We start from the raw sequence: 12,970 nt of genomic DNA on the forward strand, positions 1-12,970 counted from the left end.
ATTTACAAATATTTAATATTATTTTCTCAAATATTTGACCACAAAGTTAATGGTTTAAACATTAATTATATAAATAAATGTGATTGATAAAGGATTTGAACCTCAATGGTTGGTATACAAATAGGTTAATTTAGTTTATTAGTGAAAACCGGTCCATTGACTTCAGTAATTACCTGAATCCAAAAAGATAAAATCGGTTTACCAGAACGACGCTAATTTATTGGTCCATTTACAGAGTGCACAGGAATTTGGACTCAAATATCTTATGTCATAGTTCCTTGGTAGCTTGTTTAAATTTGGGAGTTTTTATTTGGGTTCCATTAAGTAGTACTTAAGTGTTATACAAAAGTTTCAAATCTAATAAATGTCTAATAGTTCGTGTGGGTTCCGAAAAAGAGTAAGAGTTATTTAATTATATAATAAAACGAAAATGTAATAATACGAATAATGTTTCCCTAAAAATATTTACTCATGAATTGATTGTTAAAAAAAGATATTGGCTCTGAAGTACATTTTATAGAACACGAAGCGAAAAAGTGAGTTTTGAGATCTTTTTTATTATATATCGTATCTCAGAGATGTTGGAATCAAAAAAATATCATTCGAATTTTACATTTTCTTTTTTTTTTTTTGACAATTTAAAAAATGTTTTGTTTAATGTAGATAAAAAGCTTTTATTATTTTTATAATCTAAACAATAAAATTATGACACCACAAAAATAAGGAACCTGCTCAGAACATCAGAGATGAGAGTCGTTAGATCGATTACCTAAAATACTCGAGTGATAGGGTCAGAAATAATTTTATACGGGCAATTAAAAATACAGTACACTGGAGCAGACCCAGTAAAAGATTCTGAGGGACCAGCAATATTTAAGTGGCCAGAGTAGCAGAAGAATTGTCCTCCGGATGGCACCCAACTGGAAGAAATCTTAAGCAACGGAAGTATATATACCATACCACCAAATATTTCATAGTCTGAAGAGAATAGATCATTAAATCTTTATTTTAATAAATGCATTAAGACCAGAATTTGTTTTCCATTCTCTATCATGGTTGTTAACGGCCAAAAGGTATGAAATAATTGGGTAAATCATACATTTGGAAAACTGAAATACGTTTTCACAACTAAGGAAATCACAAATAATTTGAAGGCCAAAGTCTGCAACTCTTGTTTTCTGCCGGTGGCAACATACGGTCTTGAAACCATGTGCACCCAATTAAGTGCACTCAGCGGTTTATGGAAAGACAAATGTCGGGCGTCTCCTTAAAAGACCGAATGAGGAATAAGGAGATGAGACGCCGTACAAAAGTGACCGATATAGCAGAAATAGTGGAAAGACAAAAATAGCAGTGGGCGGGTCATGTGGCACAGCAAGAAGTCGATAGGTGGATCCCCGAACACTAAACTGGAGACCCTGCAAAAGTAAAGGGGAAGTAAGGAGACTACAGAGGAAATGAACCGACATCGTCGTCGCCCTCGTGGACTGTGGAAACAGAGTGCCCAGGATAAAAAAACATGAAAACATTTGGAAGAGGCCTATATCCAGTAGTGGAGAGAAACATGCTGATAAGAAGACGAGAAGAGAAGGATAAATCATTAAAACGCAAATATTTATTTTTTATTGATAGAAAAAAAACTTGGAACATAAAGGTTCTTCCCTCTTACTCAATGGAATAAACATACTTTAAAATAAAGCCGGGATATGAAACCAGACACTTAAAAAACAATTTTTATAAAATCCAAAAATGCGCTAAAACTTGTTAAAACATTTGGAACGGGAAATTTGTGTTATTTTTTTAATTAACCCAAAAAAAACTAATTTAGGTAAAATTTTCCGACGAACGTCTGAAATTCGAGAGAAAAAGGATGAGTGTGATTCCGCCGAAGATGAGTCCTGTGAATATAATATGAAATGAATCCCGCGTACGAAGAATTCAGAGCAGGTTTTGCGCTGCCGAAGGTCGGCCAACTTAGTCGAGGAATGTCTCCCTCTGGCTGGGGGCGCGGGGTGGGCTCAGGAAACCGACCTTCACAGATTTTATGCGCGAATATTTAAAGTTTTTTTTTCAAATAATTTCTGGCTTTTTGATATATTAAAAATATACATTCTAACCTAACGGCGCAGGGGATCCGGATTCGAATTAGGGTGGCCCTAAAATACCAACATTCAAAATCTACCCGGGACACCCTCTTATTTTATTAAATGATATAAAAAAGACTTTCATAAAAAATCAGGGGTCGTTACCGAGTTTAGAACTATTGAAATAATTGAGGATTTTGTGTTTTGATTTTTTTATTCAGAAACCATGCAGTCATGCATAATTAATATTGAAAACAAAGATTTTTTAGATATTTCTACAAAATTAAGCTATACTGGTAAACACCGAAATCGTATTCAATTGAATTTTTTTGTGTATGCAACATAAATAATCGTATAATGAAACACGATATGCTTTGTTATTAAGTTATAATTCTTAGTTCCAACATTAAAATGAAACTATCAATAATTATTTAAATGTTCTCTATTAAATGACTTTTTATTAAAAACATTTCCTTAGGCAATAACCGAGTAGTATGGTGTTTTTGTGTTTTAGGGTAAGTGGGTACTTTCATTTACTTTTACCTTAAAAACGCTATTAAATTTATTTAAAACTAGCGGACCCGACATACGGTGTCCTGCTCGAACGTTGGATTGCCTGCTATCATCTTGGAAAAATACTTTTCATCTAGGTACTTGTTTATGGTTGAATTACATAACATGAAATATATATTTTTTCAAATATAACATTCTCTTTGCAAACGTCAAACTCCGGTCGTCTCACCAACAAAGTGGTACTTATGTAGAAATACGGTTTTTAAAAAGGTATTGAATTTAATATCATTTTAGTGTTACCAAAAATCTAATAAAAAGAAAGAAATGGGTAAAAATTACAAGGAGTTCAAGGAAATCATCTGATTGAGATCCACAAAAACTTAATGCTGTTTGTAAATATTCAAAAATAAACTTTTTTTATACACAAAAAAACAACATCTTTCAATTTTTTTGCAAATGCATTCTCCTCAAATGCAACCCTTTTTTTTACACATTTTAATATCTACAAACACGCACAACTTAAAGATCTATATTTCTCTGAAAACCGTACATAAATTGGTTAAGCCGTTTAGGAGTACGGTGACATCACACGTACAGAAGAATTATCTATAATATAAAGATTACTCGTTTATTTGTTCACGTTAGGATCTGTGCTATGTATTTGCTATAATTCTCTCGATAATTTGAGTTATTGTACTTGCGCTTTGGAAAGATATTTTTTTTCTTTCGTTGTTTGAGTGCGTGTCGTATTAGGAGATTTCAGTAAATGTTTTCTACGGGTATGAGTTTTATGTAGTTGTTTATTTTGTTTGAATCAAAACGTTTTTTTTCCTTTCGAAGTGGGATCCGAAAAGGATGACCGCAGTCCCAATTTGGAACTAAAGCTGTATTTCTTCGCTGTCATCCAGGTAAACTAGAATAAGGTGAATATGCTGACCATGTGTGTATATTTCATTCATCACAAATTGAGGCTGTGTACTGCTGTGAGGAATTGCAATGAAATATTAGAATGTTTCTTTGATTTTTTTTATTTTCGTGGTTTGATTGTAAATAATTAAGAAAAAATTCGTAAATTAGTTTTGAAATATTAAGAGTTTGAGAAAGGGTTGGGACTTTCATTGATTTCGTTTATGCAAATATGAGTATGTTTTATGAGTCATGCTCGTATTTTCCAAATTTAATAATTAGCATTAAAATTGTAAAAATTATACGTTATTCGAAAGAAAATTAACGGTTCTACAAAGTATTGTGTTTGCTTTTACATTAATTGCGTGTACGAGTCTGGATTTTGTCTAAGGGAAGAGACCATTGCAGGAGACTGCTGCGAGATATTGCATAGGTTTATACACTATTTAGCGTGTTGTCCAAGTGCCCTTTGAAATATATGTACGTTTATGTAATAATATTTAATTTTGGTTTTTGCCATAATTTAATTATGTACGTGCTTCCACTTTCCATTATGTTGTATTCTAACTAACTCAACCCAAGGCCTTTGGTCTCATAAAGTTTGCGATACGTTATTATTGTATTTTTTTGTAATATTTATCTACAACTAAAATTAAATTATTTTTAATTTAATAACAAGCCTTCAAACTAACTTCAAATTGGATTGTCAAGTATACGAAAGTGAGCATTTTTGACACGTCCTTCTGTTGACGTTCAACGGAGAGAATAAAGCTGCCAAAATTGTTCGCCAACTTCTACGCAATGCACGATGAAGATACTATGAATCATTCACTAATTTGTTGTAAAACAATAAAGGAGAATACATTATTAAATAATTTGTTGTATGTTTTTGTATCCTATCGATAACTTCATTTTGAAAAAAACAAACACAACGTATGTTAGCACAATTTAAAGTTTGGCGTAATCATTAAAAAAACAAAGGAAAATAATATTTTAGCCTATCCTGATTAAATTAAAATATAAAAGCAGGAAATGAATGCGGAACCTACGTGGATAAAACAAGCGTTTTAACCATGAAACCACCGGAACTACCATGTATTTTATTTCTTCATACCTCTATAATGTTTAATCTGTCTAATATTAATCAATAATGATGAGAATAGTTCTTAAGAAAAATAAATATAGCAATTTAAAAAAATGAGAGATGAACTAAAATGGTTATCTGTAAGAAGGAGACTTAAATTTAATATGTTGATATTTATACATAAATTTTTTCACGATAAATTACCAAAATATTTTAAGGATAAAGTTGTCTTAAACAAAAATTGTCATGAATATGCTACTAGACAAAAGAATAAAATAAAACTACCATTATTGAAAAGAGCCGAGTTGCAAAATTGTTTGATGTATAAGGGTTTAAAAATGTATGATGAGATGCCTGAATGTATGAAGAATGAAAAGTGTCTGAAAGAATTTAAAAATAAATGTATAAGTTACTGTAAGGAAATGTAAATATATATAGATGATGTACATAATAGTTTATATTAGTTTTAATATAAGCTAACTTAAGAAATAAATAATAAAAAAATTAAAAAAAATTACCTTTCCGAGACCTTTTCCATTTTTCCGTCACCTCTACCTCCATCCCTTTCTATCTTCTCTCTTTTTTACTCATTCTTGTCATTAGTATAAATAACTGCCTTAGTAAGGAGAACATGTAATATTTTTTTATCAAAAATATTGAACAGTTGTTATTAAAAAAACATCTCAACAAATCTTGGACGTTGGGAACTATCTAGTCCATTTTACTAAGGAATTCTGAAAATTGTTCAAAGTTGACTAAGCCTCGTTTGAGGAAATCATTACATTGTTGCAATTACCCAATGCAGAAATGATTAAATTTTTTAAAAGGAAAATGAATCACAGGTTCCGGTGATTCAGGATCGCGGGAAATACACATCGTTTAAACCGGAAGAACTTATTCCATTATTTTTTCGCATAGTGACGTCATTATGAGCAGTTTGAATAGACTCCGTGACGTCATGTTAGAATTTTTAATGATTTTTCGGAAACAAGTTACAGTCATTAAAAACATGTAAATATATTTTGGTTGTTTAAAAATAGTTCCACCAGTTAAATGATTATTTAGAAATAAACATTTAGGAAATAATGTACTATAAACTGAATGTTTTTTTATGGAAAAAGCTTGAATCGAAAAGAGGCCATAAAATTAATGTTTATTTATTATTTGTTTAGATAGTAAATTTACAGATTAACTTAAATTTACTTACAAGTTTAATACTATGATCATTCAATAATTCAAGTAAATTTAATTAAATCTGAAAATAAATTTGTGTAGCGGATATAATACACAAATTTATTATCTCTATCAATAATACGCAATAGTATTTCGCTTAAATGTTAGAGATGCTTTGAGCTTTCATGAGATTTTCTGGAAACTCATTAAACATTTTAAAACCTTTATAGTAAATGTTGTTTTGATTTCCTGTCAGACTCACCTTAGGTACCTTGAAATGACCTCCACTTCTCGTTCCATAACTGTAGAAATCCTTATTGTATTGTAAAGTTTTCATAATGTGCCCAGGAAGCAGTCCATTTTAAACTTAAATAAGTCAAACTATTGGGCATAATTTATTTTGAAAAATGCAAGATATTTAATTTTAAAACTTGATTTCGTAAAAAATACATACAAAAAATATTTCTGCTAAAGCTACCGAAAAATGTTTCCCAATGTGTTAATAATAAATAAAAAATAAATAAGTTTAAGTTATTGTCTTGATTCAGATTTCGCTGTTAATTTAATGAACAAATATTTTGTTGGACTTCTTTGATGCGACTTCTGGTAGGTTCGTTTTAGTACTTTTCTAGAATGAAATGTTTGAAATTCTATTTTAATTCAATTTGAATTGTCAATTAAAAATAAATTTACGATTAATTTCTTAAAACCGTAAGTTATGTTATAATATTAAGGTGTTAGGCATGCATAAAATCGTTCCTTTATTATTTTTATATTTTGAAATATAACCCACCACTTATTATATATACTTACTAAAGATATCTACAACGTATTAAGTTGATGAATCCTTTATCCCAAGACACGATCAACATTATTAAATGTTAATAGAATCAGAAGAGACTTAAGAAATCGGCCATCAAAAGAAATTAACAAATGATGAAGCCACTACACTTTAGGTATGTCTTAATATTGTACATAAAACACCCGAACAGAAGCGGATGAGAAGAATAAAAAAAGTTAAAAGGTATATTTATTATTATTACTTTTACGTTTAAATTGGATTATTGGTATGTAAAGATATGCTGATGATGCCGTGCTTCTAGCTAGTTACAAACAGGACCAGTAATTCTTGGCAACAAAGATCTAACATGTATGCAAGAGGAGCGATTTGCTGATGAGTGTTGATAAATTGAATGTGATGGTTTTTCAAACGAAATGAATGTATTTATTTATTTAAACACTTTATAAATATGTACAGTTTACATACATATGCATAACAGCGGGCACATTGCCTTAAGGCAATTTCTTCCTACCTACCCCAACCGTTGAATTTGAGAAAATCAGTGGTATTTGAACATATTGTTGGTTTTAATAATTTCTTTATAAAACAAAATATTGATAAAAATACTATTTTTTTGATTTTTGAAAATTGATTAAATATCTACACTATATTATGAAGAGTGGAGAGGATAAAAAGGGAAGGAAAAAGGGAAGAAAAAGGAAAAACTCAAATATTCAGGAAGTGATATTTCATACGTGATTTGAATGTAAATAAAGAAGGGGCGTCTCTCACATAAGTGGGTAGATTATTCCATAATCGAGCAGCTACTACTGTAAAAGAGGAAGCGAAAAAATTATAGCGGTAAATAGGTATTAAAAAGGTTCTTTCTCTCGTTACTACAACGTAGAGTTCGCCCATTCTGTGATAGAGGTTGAAAGAGCTCTTTCAGATAAACAGGCGTAGTAGGATTATTGAAAATATTGTGAAGAAGTGATAGAATATGAATGTTTCTTCTATGCCTGATACTGAGCCAGTGTAGTTGCGTAGGATATTCGGTTATGTGATTGAATTTGCGAAAATTAAAGATCAAACGTATACAAACATTCTGCAATAGTTCCAACTTATCACGCAATTCAAAATTAGCATCTGGATAACACAGATCTGCATAATCAAGGATTGGAAGAAGTAAGCTATGGACTAATGTTAACTTAACATTGATGTATAATGAAATGAACGGGGTTATCCTGAAACGGGTAGACGAATTTGTGGACTACTAGGGATGAAAATACTGAGAAGATATTAAAATAAGAGTGAGTGCCGGGAACAGGGTAAACGGTGCACTAAAATCAGCCTTAACAAATAACTTTTTGTGACACAACGTGGCATGAACAAATCCAACAAATACTTGAAGATAGATATGTCGAAAGTCAGAATATTTGGCGTGGTGCACGAGAAGACGTATGAATGTAGCGAGGGCGCGGTCTGTATGCAAAGACATAGAAACGGCGTGATGGTTCGTTTGTTTGTTTTAAATATATGTATGAAGAGTATACGAATATTACATGTTATTATTTTGCATTGTGCTCATGAAGTTACTTGTTAATTATTGGTAAATCCAGGATTATAATTAGACATTCAGATTACTGATGTTTATCAATGTCTCAGAGTCATAAAGCTCCACCGCTTAGGCTCATTCGAACAAATACCATTCTAAGATAATTAATCACAAAGTTAGCTACAGTTTGCAGCAAAAGAATAAGCCGTTGGTACTTAGGTATAGAATTTATTTTATTTATTTATATTATTTACAATATATTTATGTGACATTTATTGAGACACAAATCCGAACACCATGGAACCAAAGTCCTGTGTCGAGTTGGGACGAATATATGCATAATCTGTTATTAGTTCTGAGTTTATAAACTATATCTGTTTGTTTACTATAAATATATATGTAAAACTGTTGATTTCCCAAATAAAATAAAATAACACTTTATCAATATAGTATATATCACCACATATATTATACAGAACAAAAACATCATTAAAAAATACATGGCATATCAACATATAAAATAACATACAGTGAAAAAACATTAGCAGTACATGAAAAAATAAAATAGAAATAAACTATCTGAAATATTTGAAAAACCATCATGGAGTTTTTTACTCTAATCCCTCCCCCTAAGGAAGATCCAGTCCTGAAACTGTGTTTTGAAAATAGATTTTGTCCTTGAGAGCTTAATACGCTCTTTTAAAATATCAAACACTCTCGGTGCGATAAAGAAGAGGTGTCTCTAACCAAAACACGTCTGATTAACATAATTAATTCCCTGGGAAAAACTCGTACAAACGTTTTGCTAAGACCTCTCCTTAACGTTTTACCAGAAGTATGTCAGCAAGCAATTGCAAACACAACTATGAAACCACCCGTTACACGTCTTTTGTTAAACCAAAAATCAAACCGAAAATTTGCAACGCTTTTTATCTATGCAATAGAGAGAAATGTCTTGCGGGTATCATACTATAATTTTATATTCCGAAAAACGCTCTGGATAAAACTAAAAGTTTTTATACGTAACATACGTCGGCGTGGTACTAAATATGATAGCGATTAATTTTTATACAAGTTCATAAGTTATATAAGTATAAATATTTTTTTACAGAAATTTCAATGCTTTAAGTAACTTTCATTATCAAAAATTGGTCTAAAATGAATTCAGCAAGTACTGTTTATTAGTAAACGTTATTTTTTCTTCCTCGTCATGGTGTATTGGCTAACACATTTGTCTACTATGGTCGAGTTTCAATGAGATAACCATAAAAAATAATTTTGTTTTTTTACCGCAGCAGAAGATTGCTTTCATCATGTTTTCACTGATAATAACAATTATTATAATGAATATCGTTTGTCAACATTTTTTGTCTTTTTTTTAAAGCAGAGAGTCGCCATAAAGATTTCATTTTATTTTATTAATAATTTTGTGTATTGTTCAAATTTCCAAAAAAACCAACAGTAACAGAAAAACAACATCAAACTGTGGGACTGCTTGGTCGGGAATCAACATAATATTGTTATAGTCGAACAACCGCCAGACATCCATAGATCAAATTTGTTGCAACACAGAGGGAAAACATTTTTGAGCAGGGAACATGGAAGCCTAGGCATTAACAGGGCTTATTACCTATCATTGGCTGGTTCAAGTGGCCATTTTACTCACTGTGTAACATTCATTATTCTGCCTATGTTTAAACATCCACCACAGATGAACTCACGCGCAGCCAGCCCACAGATATTTTTCGTTCATTACTTTTTTCTTCATTTCGTTATTTTCTGCAGTTAATTTCAATCACCAAAATTGCCATTTTGTAATTCAGATTTTAAAAATGTAAATCTATCATGTGCAAGTCATATCTTTCATTTTGTAAAACACGCAACCTCACTTCCCGACGTTTTTATTATCAAAAATGCAAGGTAAGTTCTATCACGACACAGCTATAATTTATTACTTGTACATTTATTTATCAGCATTATCATCATTCCCTTTTGTACCTAATGGTGTATAAGACACTGATTTGGTATACCAACCGCAGCGCGCATTGATCATTTTTATTATGGACTATTGGACTATGAAATATTCTAGTGTAAAAACACATTTCAAAATTATTTTTTCACAATGAGGAATTCCACTGTTTTCTTTTTTTTTTCTATTAGCGTACTATTTAACTAAACAAAAGTATTTTATTTTTTTGTGCGTTATTTACAAAGATACGACTTTTTAAAGTTACATTTATCAAATACCGCGCCAAATGACTGTTATCAGTGTGTCACTTTTCAGTAGTGACGTCATGAAACGGTTGGCGTTCTTACTTTCACTGACCGCGGTAAGTTGTATTTCTCCAGCCCACAACAAAACTGACAAGAATCTATGTAATATTGCTTTGATTACTTCATTTAGTTGATCGTAAAATGCTCATTTCTATGTTACGGTTGTTTTTACGAACGTTTCGATTTAAAAAAACCTAGAGAGTTGACAAAATCTCTGGTTGAAATGTCAACAAAGTATTTATATACTTTATGTAATCCCTATTTCTATACTGTATACTCTTTTTTTTCTATTGTTAAAACGTTCCTTACAAGGTGCGGGGCTTTAAAGCGGAAACCGGAAATACTACACGTAGATATAAGGAGTGACGTCATTATTTACGATTTTAAAATAAATACTATTTTTAACGTTTTTTATTTATATTTGCGTGCGTTTTTGAGATATTTCATCCTAAATATAAATTTTTAAATATTTACGTGTACACGAAAACATTTTTAGAATTAAATTCCGGGTTGGGCTGGAATTCCTCATTACTATGCCGGTAATCAAACCCGAAACCTTTTGTATGGTAGGCAGATGCGCTAATCATGTGGCGGACACCTTAAAAAATAATTCATATTAAAAAACATATTTTATCTCACATGTTCTAATTCGTCCCTGCTTCCAGTGGTTTTCTTTACAATCAATTAGAAACATCGGGAGATATTTCTTGTCCCTTCTCGTGTCGTCCCTTTGTTCCGCTAATGGTTTTATAATTTCCCAAACTAATAGACACAAATAACTGGTTTATGTGAATCGCCAAGATGAATTATAGAGACAAGCTGTGAGAAACATGGCGGACCGGCCTTTGGCTTTATTTTGCAGGCGCCATCCGAGGGGCCAATGATTTTTTTTGCAAAACTTGGTGCAAAAATTTGCTTAATTATCGGCTCGATGAAAAGATCTTTTCAAATGAATCATCAATTCTTCAGCTCGTGTGAAAACAACGATTTGAATGTGGAATCCCTTAAGGTGTAGTGTGTAAAAAGCGTTAAGATGCTTCCCGCCTATTTTCAAATGATGAAAAAGGGTTTTATATTATACCTTTTATTTGAGAAAATAAAAAATATTCGAAACCTTTTTTTTTTTAAAAAAGTTCATTTTAAAAAACATATTTTTTTAACATTTCGTATGATTTTTGTGTCCTGGCGGATGAAGAATACAGTTTTGTGTGTGAAATAGAATCGAAATCTTGAACTAGTGTATACGACTCAATGGCTGCTCTCAGGTAAAAAACATGAAAAAGAAATCGAGTGTAAAAAAGTCTACCTTGTGGTGTAGCCCCTCGCAGAGGCGATAAAATATTTTTTTTGAATAAAGATTTCATGTCATCCATGCCGGGAATGAATTTAACCTGGAACCTCTTGCATGGTAAGCAAATGCACTGACTATTGGACTACGAGGCACTTGAGACTAGTTACGCATTATCTAACTAACACATGGTAGTTGAAATTGACATTATTTGCGTTAGCATTATTTACCATTAAAGTAATCATATAAAATATTTTATTTCACAAAAGTGATAATTAATAGCAACGTTTAAGTGCAAGTTATTAAAATTTAATTTTGAATTGGAATTTTGCGCATCACGTCTTAAGTTAATTACAGATAAAAGTTAAATTTCTAAAACAACATAAATATTCAGTGGAAATCATAAATCATCGCATTAAGTAGTTTACAAACAGGGTATTTAGAATTTGTAAATTGTGTTGTAGCAAGAACATAATAAACATGAGCCAATTTAATTATATTATAAATTGAAATGTTATTATAATGGATCAAAGTTTTCCAAATCGTTTTAGAAATGAAGTTTATCAATATTAAAAAAAAAAACCTATAAACTTCTAAAGATTTTTAGGTGTTTTCTTGGAGATGAAATAAAGTGGAATTTCATGCACGTTTTAGTTCTTTCGTAGAACTGAAAAAAGATTATTGTTTAAATATTGATTACTTGGAGTACGCAGACCATGCGGTTTTTCTAGAAAAGTTTACTGGCGATCTTCAGAAGTTTTTTGGCAGTCTGCTGGGAAACTTTGCTCTTTTGGGTCGTAATATTAATACAAAAAAGACTCACATTATGTCCATCAAATATTGTCCTGACCCTAATCATCCCCTCTATAATAATGGGCAGAGGATCGAGAAAGTTGACAGTTTTTAAACTTGGGAGTTTATATAACTGAATATGGTGGCATGCACAAAGAGTTCACAACCTGTCTAGAAATGCTGAAGCAAGTTTCAACATATTGTCTGGAACTTTAGTTTTAAGGCAGCTATTCAACTCTTGTATTATAATATTTCTAAATGGGTGCGAATCCTGGCAGCTTGCATTGCCAACATTAAAGTCCGAGAATGGATGCAACAACCTCCTATTACGAGCGTCTTGAGGGTGCGGCGGTGGTCCTGGCTTGGACACGTAACTCAGGAGAGCCTCAACCCAAGTTGCCTCTTCTTCACACCTGCGGACTCCAGCCGTCTTGAACGGCCATCGATCATGATTTTGCTTCATTGATAGACGTGGAAGTAGGCGAGAGTGCTAGCTGGCAAAAGGGTCTCCTGGAGGCGT

Source organism: Micrasema longulum, unplaced genomic scaffold (assembly GCF_059751315.1).
Source record: "Micrasema longulum isolate JH-2025_06_02 unplaced genomic scaffold, ASM5975131v1 h1tg000113l, whole genome shotgun sequence".
Lineage (NCBI taxonomy): Eukaryota > Metazoa > Arthropoda > Insecta > Trichoptera > Brachycentridae > Micrasema > Micrasema longulum.